Below are 12,518 nucleotides of genomic sequence, written 5' to 3'. Positions count from 1 at the left end.
TCCTTCTTCTGGCAAAGCTCTAGCCTCAGGTAGCTATCATCTGCTCTGGTGTTTTACTCGGTTACCATCTTATCAGAGACCTGCCTTAGAGAGTCAACATACCCATGCAGTCTCATGTTGCTTTCCTTGACTTTTTTTTTTTTGCCATTTATCAATATTTGTATTTGTTTTATACTTACACACACACACACACACACACATTCAGTCCCCATCACTCCCCACCTGCACCAGATTATAAAGTCCAGATGTGGCATTCATTGATGTAATAAGCACCTGTGTTAATGCCAGGAACTCAATAAATGCTTGCTGAGTGAATGAACACTACATCTATGGACAGAGGCAGGTATGTATCTATCTACTTATTTGTTTCACATGTTCTTTTTCTCAGTACCTAAGTAGGAGGCTAAGAAGGCTGAGGTAGTTTTGCTGTATTCAGAATTTATACTCACTCATTTCTAGCTTCCAATGCCATTCAGACAAGCTCTTAATTCCACACAGCCTGTCCCCATAAACTTCCAGACCTTTTTTTAAAATTTATTTCATTTTATTTGAAAGGCAATGTTACAAAGACACACACACACACACACACACACACAGCTCTTCCATCTGCTTGTTACTTTCCAAATGGCCGCAACAGCCAGGGCTGAGCCAAGCTGAAGCCAGAAGCCAGTAGCTTCATCTGGGTCTGCCACGTGGTTGCAGAAGCCCAAGCACTTGGGCCATCCTCTGCTGTTTTCCCAGGCATGTTAGCAGCAGATAGATTGGAAGTGGAGCAACTGGGACACAAACCAGCACCCATATTGGATGCCGTCATCACACTTGGCAGCTTTACCTGCTATGCCACAACACCAGCCCCTCTTCCAGACATTTCTAGGAACACCAAATTCTGGGATACACAGAAACTGGCACCTTCACTACATTAATAAATATGAGCAATCCCCCATGTGTAATCTTGTTATAAACGTCTTTGGTCACAAGATTTAGAAATAGGATGCAGTTGATTCAGACAGTCTCATCAAACTATATATCTGTATATATGTATGAAGGAAAAACCCTCCTTCCAAGTGTTAATATTTCCTTTTATAGTGAAAAATCAGTATGCTGGGTCATTTGTTCCATTAAAGAAAATAAAAATTATGAAGAAGAGTGAAAAATCCAGTATGTCAAAATTTATAATACTTTATTTAAAGGTTTGAGTTGTAGACTTTTTGATGGGCATGGTATGGGCAGGTTGTATCTTTCAAACAGAATTAGTTTTCAAAATTCCTGTGATGTTAGCGGAAATTGCTCACTACTTTGCTCTTCAAATGGCATCCTTGGCTCTTGAGGAAGATTTTTGAAAGCCTTTATTTGATTCTTGACAGCTGTGCACTCTCCCAGGCTGCCAGATGAAACTCTATCTTGTCTAAATGTAAATACCTGGTTACTTCACTCTCTGTCGTGGAGGGCAGTTTATTCCTTTTGCGGGAAGCCTTGATTTTCAGGGAGGAAGAGACCAAGGGCCTTCATTAGCAGGCAGCCTTCAAACTGTTTCCCACCCTTTGTTTACTTCTACAGAGCAGGACTTTGTTTTCATGCCCAGTAAGTTTGACAAAGCAGTAAAACTTCACTGGGTCCAGTAAGTGGGTCACTGACACAGGTGGGCCGTCCACAGAGGCCTTGCAAAACACAGAGGTGCTTCTGTGCTGGATCCATGGATGCTAACTGGTCAGCTGAGCGGGGCGCTGGCTTCCCCTCTTCCTTGGCAGTTAGAATGATAGAGCACTCGTTTCAGCCGGGGAATGTCAGGGTTAGAGAGGAGAGCAGTTTGGACTGAGTCACACACTTAATAGCTTGGATGAGGGCATCTTAGAAATCCCTCTGATAAAACACACACGTCACAGACTTCTAAGCCCATTAAATGCTGTTGAGGTGGATTTTTGGGGGGAGGGGTATGAAATTGCACAATTTATGCTAGCACTTCAAGCAGCACTTCTAGCAAAGCATTAGGTGTTTCTCGTAATATCTCCATTGCAACCTCCAAATCATAGTCTTCTTGTGTTAGCTGAAAGCATTCAAACCAGGAATTATCATAATAGTGCTATTTACCTCCCATTTAAGGAGCTTGTGTTACTTCTCTCCTGACTTTACAGAATGTATTTCAACCACCAGCACTTCTGGTCTGGTTGGTGAAACTCAATTGTACTTAAAAAACACAATTGGGCATTGTATCAGAAGACTAAACCAGCAGGCTTGTCATTTCACAAAAGGGACTTCCAGAGGTTATGGTTCCTGAAATTGGAGGGTATGTCATTTGGTGTTTCAGGCTGTGGACTAATGCCTTATTTCCCAAACTAATCATCTCCATGTGCTTGCGTAACAGGACCAGCATTTGAACGAAGACTGCACATTTCAGCAGCACTACCAGCTAGATGTAGGACATTCTATTTCACTTTGTGCGAGCACAGAGCTGAAAGTGATGGGTAGGTGCAATATAAATCCTGAAAGAGTTGTTTTGCCTTCACCAAAACGCTGAAGCATGAAGTGTGTGATGTGGTGTGGTGTGGTGTGTGTGTATTGTGTGTGTGTGATAACCCTGAGGTTGATGTTGAAGTTTTACTTCATTGATGTTTTTATTCTCAGTCATAGCACTTGGAGACTCTTTGAACTCACAAGCAGCCTTCATTACAGTGTTTGTGACACTGCCACAGGGTCTTTGCATTATTTATCCCAGTCTGCTTTACCCATACAGCTTTCTGGGAATATTTTCAGATGGAATCACTAATTAGCACATATGTGGAAACTTCTCAAAGCAGTTGGGCCCCTGCCTCATTACTTTTTAATTTTTTCTATTTGCCTAACGTATGTCAAAGATAAAATTTTCAATGATGGGTTGGGAGGATTGTCAGACTGAAAAGCACACATTTCAAGGGAAAGCAGTCAATCAAGGGACCTTTTACATGATCAGCTTGAAGGCCATTCAAATGCACACTAGTGCAGCATGGAGAGTGTTTGGCCTGTATGATGGTCTACAGAACACTGTTAGCCTCTAGAAAAGCTTTCTAAAATTGCCTCCCAGGTATCTTAACGATCCTGTAAATGTGTCTTTATTTATCAGCGCGCATCCTTTGACTTTGCTGGAGTCTACTCCACCTGCAGTCTCCTTCGTTACCTTCTTGTGATTTCAATCTTCTGCATTTTGGGCATGATATTTTTTTTCTGGATTCTATTACAGTCCACATATGTAAGAACTTTTCTTAATTTTTTCTTCATTTTGAAACATTAATGATAATGTGCACTCAACATCTCTGAATCCTTTGCATCTCCTTTCCTAGGTTTTCCCTGTCTATGTCAAACATGAAAGGATTTCCCATGTGACATAGCAGATACAGGATGTGAGATGGGAATTCTTAAGCAATGGTATTTTTAAGATAACAAAATATCTCACTTCAGTCATACGAGAAAATGCTTTTTCAATGAGGGGAAATCACCCATAGGGATATTTAAAAATAGGCCAAAATAAGCTCTCTTAACTAAAGAATTCAGACTTGACAAAACTATGTTGAGTTAGACAGGATGTTATTTTCTGAGTAACATGGGACTACCAAAGACGTATTTAGTAACTAGAGCAACGTGTGTGCATATGTGTGTGTGCGAAAGAGAGAGAGGGTGGGGAGAGACCGAATCACAGAACTGTTGTCTCATTGTCTCTCAGGACTTGCTATGCAGCTTGGTTATTATCCCTTATTTTCTTTCTGGGGGATTCAGTGCTTTTAAGTAGCTGAGGAAGAGCAGTCAGCACACTCTTCAGAAGTCCCAAAACATTACAGGTGTGGTCACAGGACTTGGCGCTAATAATTGATCTTAGTTGAATAGTTGTTGTAAACTTACTCACAATAGCTTCTTTCTGCATTATATTCCTAGTGTCCCGAGGTCTTGGTCTGGAAAGGAGACTTAAGATTTATGTATCCTATGTAGTCTTTTTTGTTTTTAATTTGACAGGCAGAGTTAGACAGTGAGAGAGAGAGACAGAGAGAAAGGTCTTCCTTCCGTTGGTTCACCCCCAAAATGGCCTCTATAGCCAGTGCACTGCGCCAAGCCGAAGCCAGGAGCCAGGTGCTTCCTCCTTGTCTCCCATGCGGGTGCAGGGCCCAGCACCTCGGTCATCCTCCACTGCACTCCTGGGCCACAGCACAGAGCTGTGACTGGAAGAGGAGCAGCTGGGACTAGAACCCGGGACCCATATGGCCCATATGGGAGGATTAACCAAGTGAGCCCCGGCCCCGGCCCCCTCTATGTAGTCTTAAAGCAGTGGTCATATGAATATATATAGGAAAGAGGTAACATTTGGACTCATCTCTATGCCAATTCCACTGCTTTCAGAATGGTTGCTGAAGTCTTAAAAAAGAGATTTATTTATTTATTTGAAGGAGAGGGAGAGAGAGAGAGAGAGGAAGAAAGGAAGGAAGGAAGGAAGGAAGGAAGGAAGGAAGGAAGGAAGGAAGGAAGGAAGAAGAGAAGAGAAGAGAAGAGAAGAGAAGAGAAGAGAAGAGAAGAGAAGAGAAGAGAAGAGAAACTTCCATCCCCTGACTCACTCCCCAGATGGCTGCAACAGATGGGGCTGAACAGGCTGAAGCCAGCAGCCAGGAACTGCATCCCTGTCTCCCATGTGGGAGGCAGGAACTCAAATACTTGACAAATACTTGAGCCATCACCCACTGCTTCCTAGGCACATTAGCAGGAAGCTGGATCTGAAAGAGGAGTATCTGGGACTTGACATATTAGGCATCTTCCATTCCTCATCTGGAAATTGTCCCTTAGTTGTGAGAGCTTCCCATTTTAACAGCCATGTTAAGGAAGAAAAGAAATCACATGTAGCATTTTGTTCCAAATTTAAGTCAATTCAAGATGCTCTACATTTGTGCTGTCCACTGTGGTAGTCATCAGTCAAATGTGGGAGTGTTTGAAATGTGTGGTCAGTCCAAATGGAGGTACACTGTGACTGTAAAAATATAGATGAGGTTTCAAAGACTTAGTCTGAAAAAAAGCAGGTAAACAATCTTGTTAATTTTTTTATGTTTTTATATCTTGAAATGTTAATATTTTAGATATATTGGGTTAATATACATCATTAAAATTAATTTTCCCTATTTCTCTTTATTTTTTCAGTGTGGCTACTAGTAAGCTTAACATTGCATAAGTGGCTCCCACTTCTGGCTCACATTATATTTATATTGGACACTGTTGCTCTAAGTTAACATGCCTCCGTTTCTTTCATTATTTCTGATGTTACAATGTTTTATCCTTTAAAGACAGTTTGGGGTTTCATTTTTACAAATCTGTAGAAAGAAATTCTTCTTTTTTTCAAAATATTTAACTCATTTTCCAGGCTGCTTTGTGCCTTTGGCCTTGGTTCTTCTATTTGGGATGCCAGCATGCCCTTCCCAGTCATATACTGGAAACCTGCTCACATGTTTTTAAATACTTGCCTGAGCATCACTGTGATAGAAGGTCTGAAGTTCAGTCCCAATATCATGTGCTGCCTTGACGTCTGGTTAAATTGGGAAGGTCTGGAATGGCCTCACCCGGAGTCCCCTTTCTACTCTTCTGCAGATAAAGTTCCGTAGCCAAGTACAGTCTCCGCTTATCCCCGGGGAGTGGCTTATGATTCCCTGCCAGCTCCAGACTCACTCAAACAAGTCAGCCCCTCCTCTGGTGGGAAACAGGGGACACCTCACCCTCCTGTTTCTGCAAGGCCTTTCATAGTCCCTGGACATTCTCTCCATTCCAGAGTGCAAGCCCTCTGTGACCCTGCATAACATGCCATGTCTTCCTCCCCCGGCCTGGGACTTAGGTGACTAACAAACTGCTGTTAGTAACGCCCATCCAGTGCCAGCTGCTGCGCATCCGGCCATCCTCATAGCTTCAGGGAACACTGTCCCCCTCACCAACCGGGAACATAGCAGGTGATTAAATAATGACCTTTGCTCCTCCCCACTCTTCTAAGGCGGCATTGCCCACCCTTCTTCTCTGCTACACTCACTGTATACTGTGCATCCTTCTGTCTGATATGCAGATCCCTCCAAGTCTCCTTCTGTTAGCAACTGAAAGTAACCTGAAGGTAACAACTGCTCATGTGTTATATATCTCTAGTTCTGAAAACGGTGCCTGGCCCTCAGTAGGAGCTCAGTTTGATGAATGAATTTGAAACCCGAGTTCTACTCAGGCTTCTTCACTGATGTTCACAGCCTCTGGTCTGGTGGATCTTCAGGGTTTAGAAGATAGAATTCACAATTTCTGTTTCTTAACTTCAGTTTATATCTCAGCCTGCAGACTCTCCTCCATTTAGAATGAAATGAATTTAAACAGTCCAAGTACCTGGTTTGAAGTATTCGTTCCATTTGCCTGGTGACTTAATTTTCAGCACAGATATGGTTTGGCCTCCCTGGTGGGTGGCGTCTGCTTTCCATTGGCTGGGTGCTGTTTGCAAGGTGCCAGGACGTGGCTGGAGGCAGCCAGCAGCACACCAGCAAACCCTGGAAAGCTGGGCCTATGCGTATTTCTCAACTGCAGAGTCCCGGGCCCTACCTCTTGGTCTGCTCCAATTACTCCACTTCAAGAAAGCAGGCATGTTTTCTGTTCTGCAAAACGTCTTGTATTATTTTTTAAACATTTTGCCTTTGATACATACCCAAGCTCCACACATTTTTCCCCCTTAATTTTTAAACCCACGTACCCTTCAAGGGAAATTGAATCCATATGTTTCTGATTCATTTACACACAACCCATCAAAATGTTGTTTTAAAAGAGCTACACTCAAATCCCACAGGGGCTGAGTGGGTTTCAGACTTGGCGGAAGGCTCTGGCTTCCCTGATCACGCCTGGCTGTGGGCAAACCAGCCGCGGTGAAACAGGAACACGTGCACTTCCCAGAATGTGAACTGCACAGCGTCTTTCTCTGAGATTCAGATAGAGCCTGTGACTTCTGCCCTGCTGCAGGCAGCCTTCATTTCCAGTGCTGCCACCGCCTGTGCTTGGTTCACCCCTGACTACGTGGAGAAAACCACCAGAACCAGGGCTCTTTACACTGTTCTAGCCAATGTCAGTAACTCCATCAAATTTAGATATACACTGAATTATTGAGGTCCTACTCGTTCTTAGATAATGAACTGTGAAATTGACCCACGGTGCCTTTTGGTTTCCAGAATCCAATGAAAAAAGCACAGAGACTGGCAGGGCAGCCAACAAGGAGAAAGTTTATCTGGGGTTCGAACAACTTCCTTTACCTGAGCTGATCAGGTAGCTGGTTTGCAGTGGTTGAAATAGCTGTCAGCTTCCACACGTCTTCACCATAAAAATTTTCAAGGCAATCATAGCATTAAAAATGGACATTTGTGTTCTACTCTTTCATTGTTAATACAGAAAATGGATCCCCATTCGCTTCGCTTAGCATTGAAAGATTAGTTAGGTGGCTGAGATACACCAAGGTGAGCAGGCACTTCTAACCCTCCAACAGGGCTTAGGGCTCTGAACACAAAGCATTTGCTAATTAGCAGAGGGGCCCAACACACAGCAGTCTCCGTGGACCCCATGGAAGAATTGGGTGAACTTTCCAGTGGACTTTTTTTTTGTTAATGCCACTGATGTAACTGCTCCGAAATGATGAGGTCTCATTAGTATCAATGAGTTCTGTTAGTTGGCACCAAAATGTCATCAGGCATTCAGCTAAATTCCTGCTTTCCCCGGGGCCAAGCAGCCCGACTCAATTTGCCAAAGGGCTTTGACTCGACAATCTCTTCCAACATGAAACACGTGAATCCTGGATACCCTGGTGGGTTCACAAACCCTGACAGATGTTTCTTTACAAAAACATGCAGGCCCAACATCCCTGGAAAACTTTAAATGTATGATGTTCTCTCGCTCTCTCTGAACTTTCTCCACATTGTTTTTTTACTCATTCTCCTAAAATCTGTATTAAGTGTTCTGCTGAGCCTGGCCCTAAAATAACATTGTAGGGATAATGTTTGGGGTTTTAAAAGCTTATTATTGCTTTTATTTTATTCAAGATTTAGAACTATTTAGTGGTCATGGAATATTCTTCTGGGTGATTCTTTTGTGGCATCATATTATGTCTCAATTTATTATGATGGGATGGTTCATATAGCTAAAATTAAAACTAATGGGATCTATCAAATGGGATCTATCTATAATTTGTATAGGTTCTAGAAGGCAGCTTTCAGAGTCAGCTACATCATTTAGCAATTGTGTTAGAAGCAAGAACGTTCATTTACAAGTATACAAGTCTGTATGAAGTAAAATGATTTTTCTGGGATCCTACTGTAGGGGCCAGCATAGTGGTACCATAGGTTTAACTACTCCTGTGTTCCCACATCAGGTCTCTGGTTTGAGTCCCAGTTTTTCTGCTTCCAATCCAACTCTGTGCCCATGTGCCTCGGAAAGCAGCACAAGATGGCTTAAGTGCTTGGGCTCCTGCCAACCATTTGGGAGATCCAGACAGAGTTCCAGGCTCCTGGATTCAGCTAGGGCCATACCTGACTGTTGCAGTCATTTGGGGAGTGAACCAGGGGATGAAAGATCTCTTTCTCTGTCTCTCTTTCTCTTTTTGTCACCCTGCCTTTCAAATAAATAAATAAAAATAATTAGTTTTTTAAAAGGTACTATGGTAGCCAGGATATAGGTAGGTATGGGATTTGTATCTCAGCTGTTCTTTTGAAGGTGACTGATAATAGCAATACTACAACTAGTGACTGTGACTGGTGTGTCCAGCCCTTCGTTAGCAGATTATTCACATTACCTTGTTAAATCAAGATCACCAGGTGAGGTGAATCTTAGCACTGACACTCACAGGAGTTGAGGCAACACGTCTGAGGCAACAGGGCAGATAAATGGAAGAAGAGATTCAGATCCAAGGTTGTTTGATTCCAAATCCTGAAGGGAAATTAAAAAAAAAAAAAAAGGAATAGACAAATGGGATTACATCAAGCTAAGTAGCTTCTGCACTTCAAAGGAAATACTCAATAACGTGAAAAGGCAACTAACAGAATAGGAGAAAATGTTTGCAATCATGGAATTGATAGAGGATTAATATCTAGGATCTATATGGAGCTCGAGAAACAACAGCAATAAAACCAAACAATTCAGTTAGGAAATGGGCAAAGGACTTGAACAAGCATTTTTCAAAGGATGAAACACAACTTGCAAACACAGGAAAAGATGCTCAGGATCACTAGCCATCATATAAATGCAAATCCAAACCACAAGGAGTTTCCATCTCACCCCAGTTAGAATGGTCATCATCTAAACATCAAGAAACAATAAATTCTGGCAAGGTGTAGGGAAAAGGTACCCTAATCCATTGTTGGTGGGAAGGTAAACTAGTATAGCCATTGTAGAAGACAGTATGGAGATTCCTTATTGATCTGAAAAGAAATCTACCATATGATCCAGCTGTCCCACTCCTGGAAATTTACCCAAAGGAAATGAAATCAGCATATCAAAGAGTTATCTGTACTCTCATGTTCATTGCAATTCAATTTACAATAGCAAATATGTGAAATCAACCCAGATGTCCATAAACTAATGACTGGATAAAGAAAATGTGGTATATATACACTATTGAATACTACTTAGAGATAAAAACTGAAATTCTATCTTTTGCAACAAAATGGATGCAACTGGAAACCATTACACTTAGTGAAATAAGCTAATCTTTAAAAAGACAGTATCATATATTTTCACTGCTATGTGGTAGTCAATGTAGAATACCAAATATGTATAGGAATAAAATGGACATTTTGGGATATGATTGTTGTTTTTAGCTCTTGTTCATACTCCTGTAGAACTGTGGTCTTCCTACTTTTTACTTGTGGAATATTATGACTAGTGGTGAATTAAGCCTGTGAATATAGAATGGATTAAAATTATGTCTTTGCAAAAACTGATGAAGAGGAGGGAGGGAGGGAGGGCAATTGGGAGGGAACAGGGAAGTGAGGGAAATGTGGTTGTCCCTGGAACTGTACCTATGGAATGCATGAAAACTGCTTTCTTTATATTAATAAAAATGTTTTAAAAATAAATACATAAGTAATGAAATGAAAATAGCCTCAGAAATACTAAGCAATGCTGAGAGCTCTATTTCTTACATTTTGAGTGTTTGAAAGCATTTCATGAGAAAAAAGGCCTTTTTTTGCAAAATGTAGGTATTTTTCTTTTCAGGTGGATACTACAAGGTGAATGAGCAGGATGCAGCTGAAAACCCACATCCTCTGTGGTGTCCTCCGGGGTCTCCGGACAAGGTCAGCCTCCTTTCCTCTGCAGGGCATCCTCTTTCTTTGTAAAGTGCCCTGCAGGTGCTCTCTTTTTCCTTCTGAGTCTCTCCCCTGCCAGGCTGTGTTGCTGTGCGTGGGGTGGACTGTGTGCAGTGCTGCTCTCAGTGTCTGGTACAGAGCTTGGCATGCAGTGGGTGCCATTTGCTGGTCAGGTGAAGGGAAATTATTGAAGAAGCTTTTCTGCAATCCGTGAAGTGTGACACTGTAGAACAGAAAAGCGGGAGAGGACCTAGAGGATTTGGTGGTGAATCAACAGGACTTGAAGCTGCTGTAGATTGGGGACTTTCAGGGAGCCAGTGCAGGACACTGAGGAGTTTGACTTTATTATTTTTCCATGTTGAAAAGTCACTTTGTAGCCGGCGCCGTGGCTCAATAGGCTAATCCTCCACCTTGCGGCGCCGGCACACCGGGTTCTAGTCCCGGTTGGGGCGCCGGATTCTGTCCCGGTTGCCCCTCTTCCAGGCCAGCTCTCTGCTATGGCCAGGGAGTGCAGTGGAGGATGGCCCAGGTGCTTGGGCCCTGCACCCCATGGGAGACCAGGAAAAGCACCTGGCTCCTGGCTCCTGCCAGGATCAGCGCGGTGCGCCGGCTGCAGCGGCGGCCATTGGAGGGTGAACCAACGGCAAAGGAAGACCTTTCTCTCTCTGTCTCTCTCTCACTGTCCACTCTGCCTGTCAAAAAAAAAAAAAAAAAAAAAAAAAAAAAAAAAAAAAAAAAGAAAAGTCACTTTGTGAGGAATGCAAAGGATGGGCTGGGACTGGAAGTAGTACAGCAAAAGTAAAAAGTTTCTGGGGGAAAAAAAGACAAATATTTCCCAATTTCCTCATTTTAAGAAAGTTCACAAGAACTACACTGTTGACTTAGATTATTTTTAACAAAGTTACTAGAATGATCAGTTCATATAGTTGTATACTCCTTAAACTTACAGCTCTAATACAGCCATGAAATCAAACCAAATCCACAAGGGAAATATAAAATAAACTAAAAGAAGTGAACAGATTTAATAACATCAATTTAGGTGACCAGTGATGTTTTGCAGAAACTAAAACAGTGTTCGAATACCTGGTTCTGATGGCCACAATGCAAAGTCTTGAAAATTCTCCCGTCAGTGCTACCAGGAGCCCCTGAGGGCATGATTTTCTCCCAACTAAGCCGCACAGATGGAAGCAAACAGAGCCAAGATGTATTGGACTTGCAGGACATACCAATTCTTGTTGTTCCAGGGCCACATCAAAGCACAAGCTCCCCACAGTGACTCCTCTCTAATCTCTGAGCTGGGGGAATACATGCTTTGGGAGTCAGTGCAGTGTAGGTGGGGCTCCACCCTCCCGGCTTAGAGGTTAATGCAAGATTCTCCTGTCACACTTCCCAGCCCCACTTTCCCCATCAGCCAGCTGAGGTCCTACTGCGTCTCCTCTCAGTCCAAGAAATTGAGTCATACTTTTCAGCTTTCTTCTGCAGGGATATCCAAAGGCCTATTATTTTGGAGGCCAGAGAGTATGATGTCTCAAGTCCTGGGACTAGAGACCGTCTCTCTGTGATGGCGTCTTGGCTTCTGTGCTGGGTAGCTAAAGGGCACTGAGCAAGTCACTCAAAGGCTGGGGCTGTATGGTCTCGTTTATAAAACCACATTGCAGTGTTGTTTTGCACATTAAATGAGGAAACAAATATAATACAGGCACATGCTAAATGTGCAGTAAATGACACTTTATTGCACTTTCATTATGTAGGGGTTTCTTCTTTTTTAGAGGAACAAGACATTTATTGTAACTCAACAGCTGAGGGACCCCTTTCTGTAGAGATTGCCTGATTACTTGATTAGGGATGGGACTAACTATGGAATCAGACACAGAATTTGCGGTACTCTCCATCCAGTGGCCTAGATGGATAATCCAGGATACCTTTCTAAAACAGTGTTGCATGAGGGCCTCCGAAACCCTGCATGATAAAGTAGATTTTTACTGTGGAAGTTACTCATCTAAAAGGACTGGTGGGCATGCTGCTGGAGGCAAAGCCTAGGACCCGAGTGCATATAGTGAGCCGTTGTTGAAATCTTGCCACCCTGGTAGAGGCACCGGGGCACCTGGAGACCACTCTGTCCACTCAGCCAGCTCAAGGGGCATGCTGCCAGGCAGGGCACGTGCACCTGTGCTGTCAACCGCTTCTTTCCAGGATCTTAGCACGGTGAGG

General features: G+C 42.9%; 1 long non-coding RNA gene across 1 annotated transcript in view; it reads left to right on the top strand.

Moving 5' to 3' along the window:
- The window catches only part of LOC127490595 (uncharacterized), a 242,577-nt gene extending 232,277 nt beyond the window's left edge, over positions 1 to 10,300 (top strand). Inside the window, exons 6-7 of the long non-coding RNA XR_007918654.2 lie at positions 2,363 to 2,462; positions 10,216 to 10,300. This is a non-coding gene — a long non-coding RNA (uncharacterized lncRNA). The remainder of the gene's footprint in view (positions 1 to 2,362; positions 2,463 to 10,215) is intronic.
- The last annotated feature ends 2,218 nt before the right edge of the window (positions 10,301 to 12,518 follow it).

This window comes from Oryctolagus cuniculus, chromosome 6, assembly GCF_964237555.1.
Source record: "Oryctolagus cuniculus chromosome 6, mOryCun1.1, whole genome shotgun sequence".
Taxonomy (NCBI): Eukaryota; Metazoa; Chordata; class Mammalia; order Lagomorpha; family Leporidae; genus Oryctolagus; species Oryctolagus cuniculus.
This window is presented reverse-complemented; position numbering and strand designations above follow the sequence as displayed.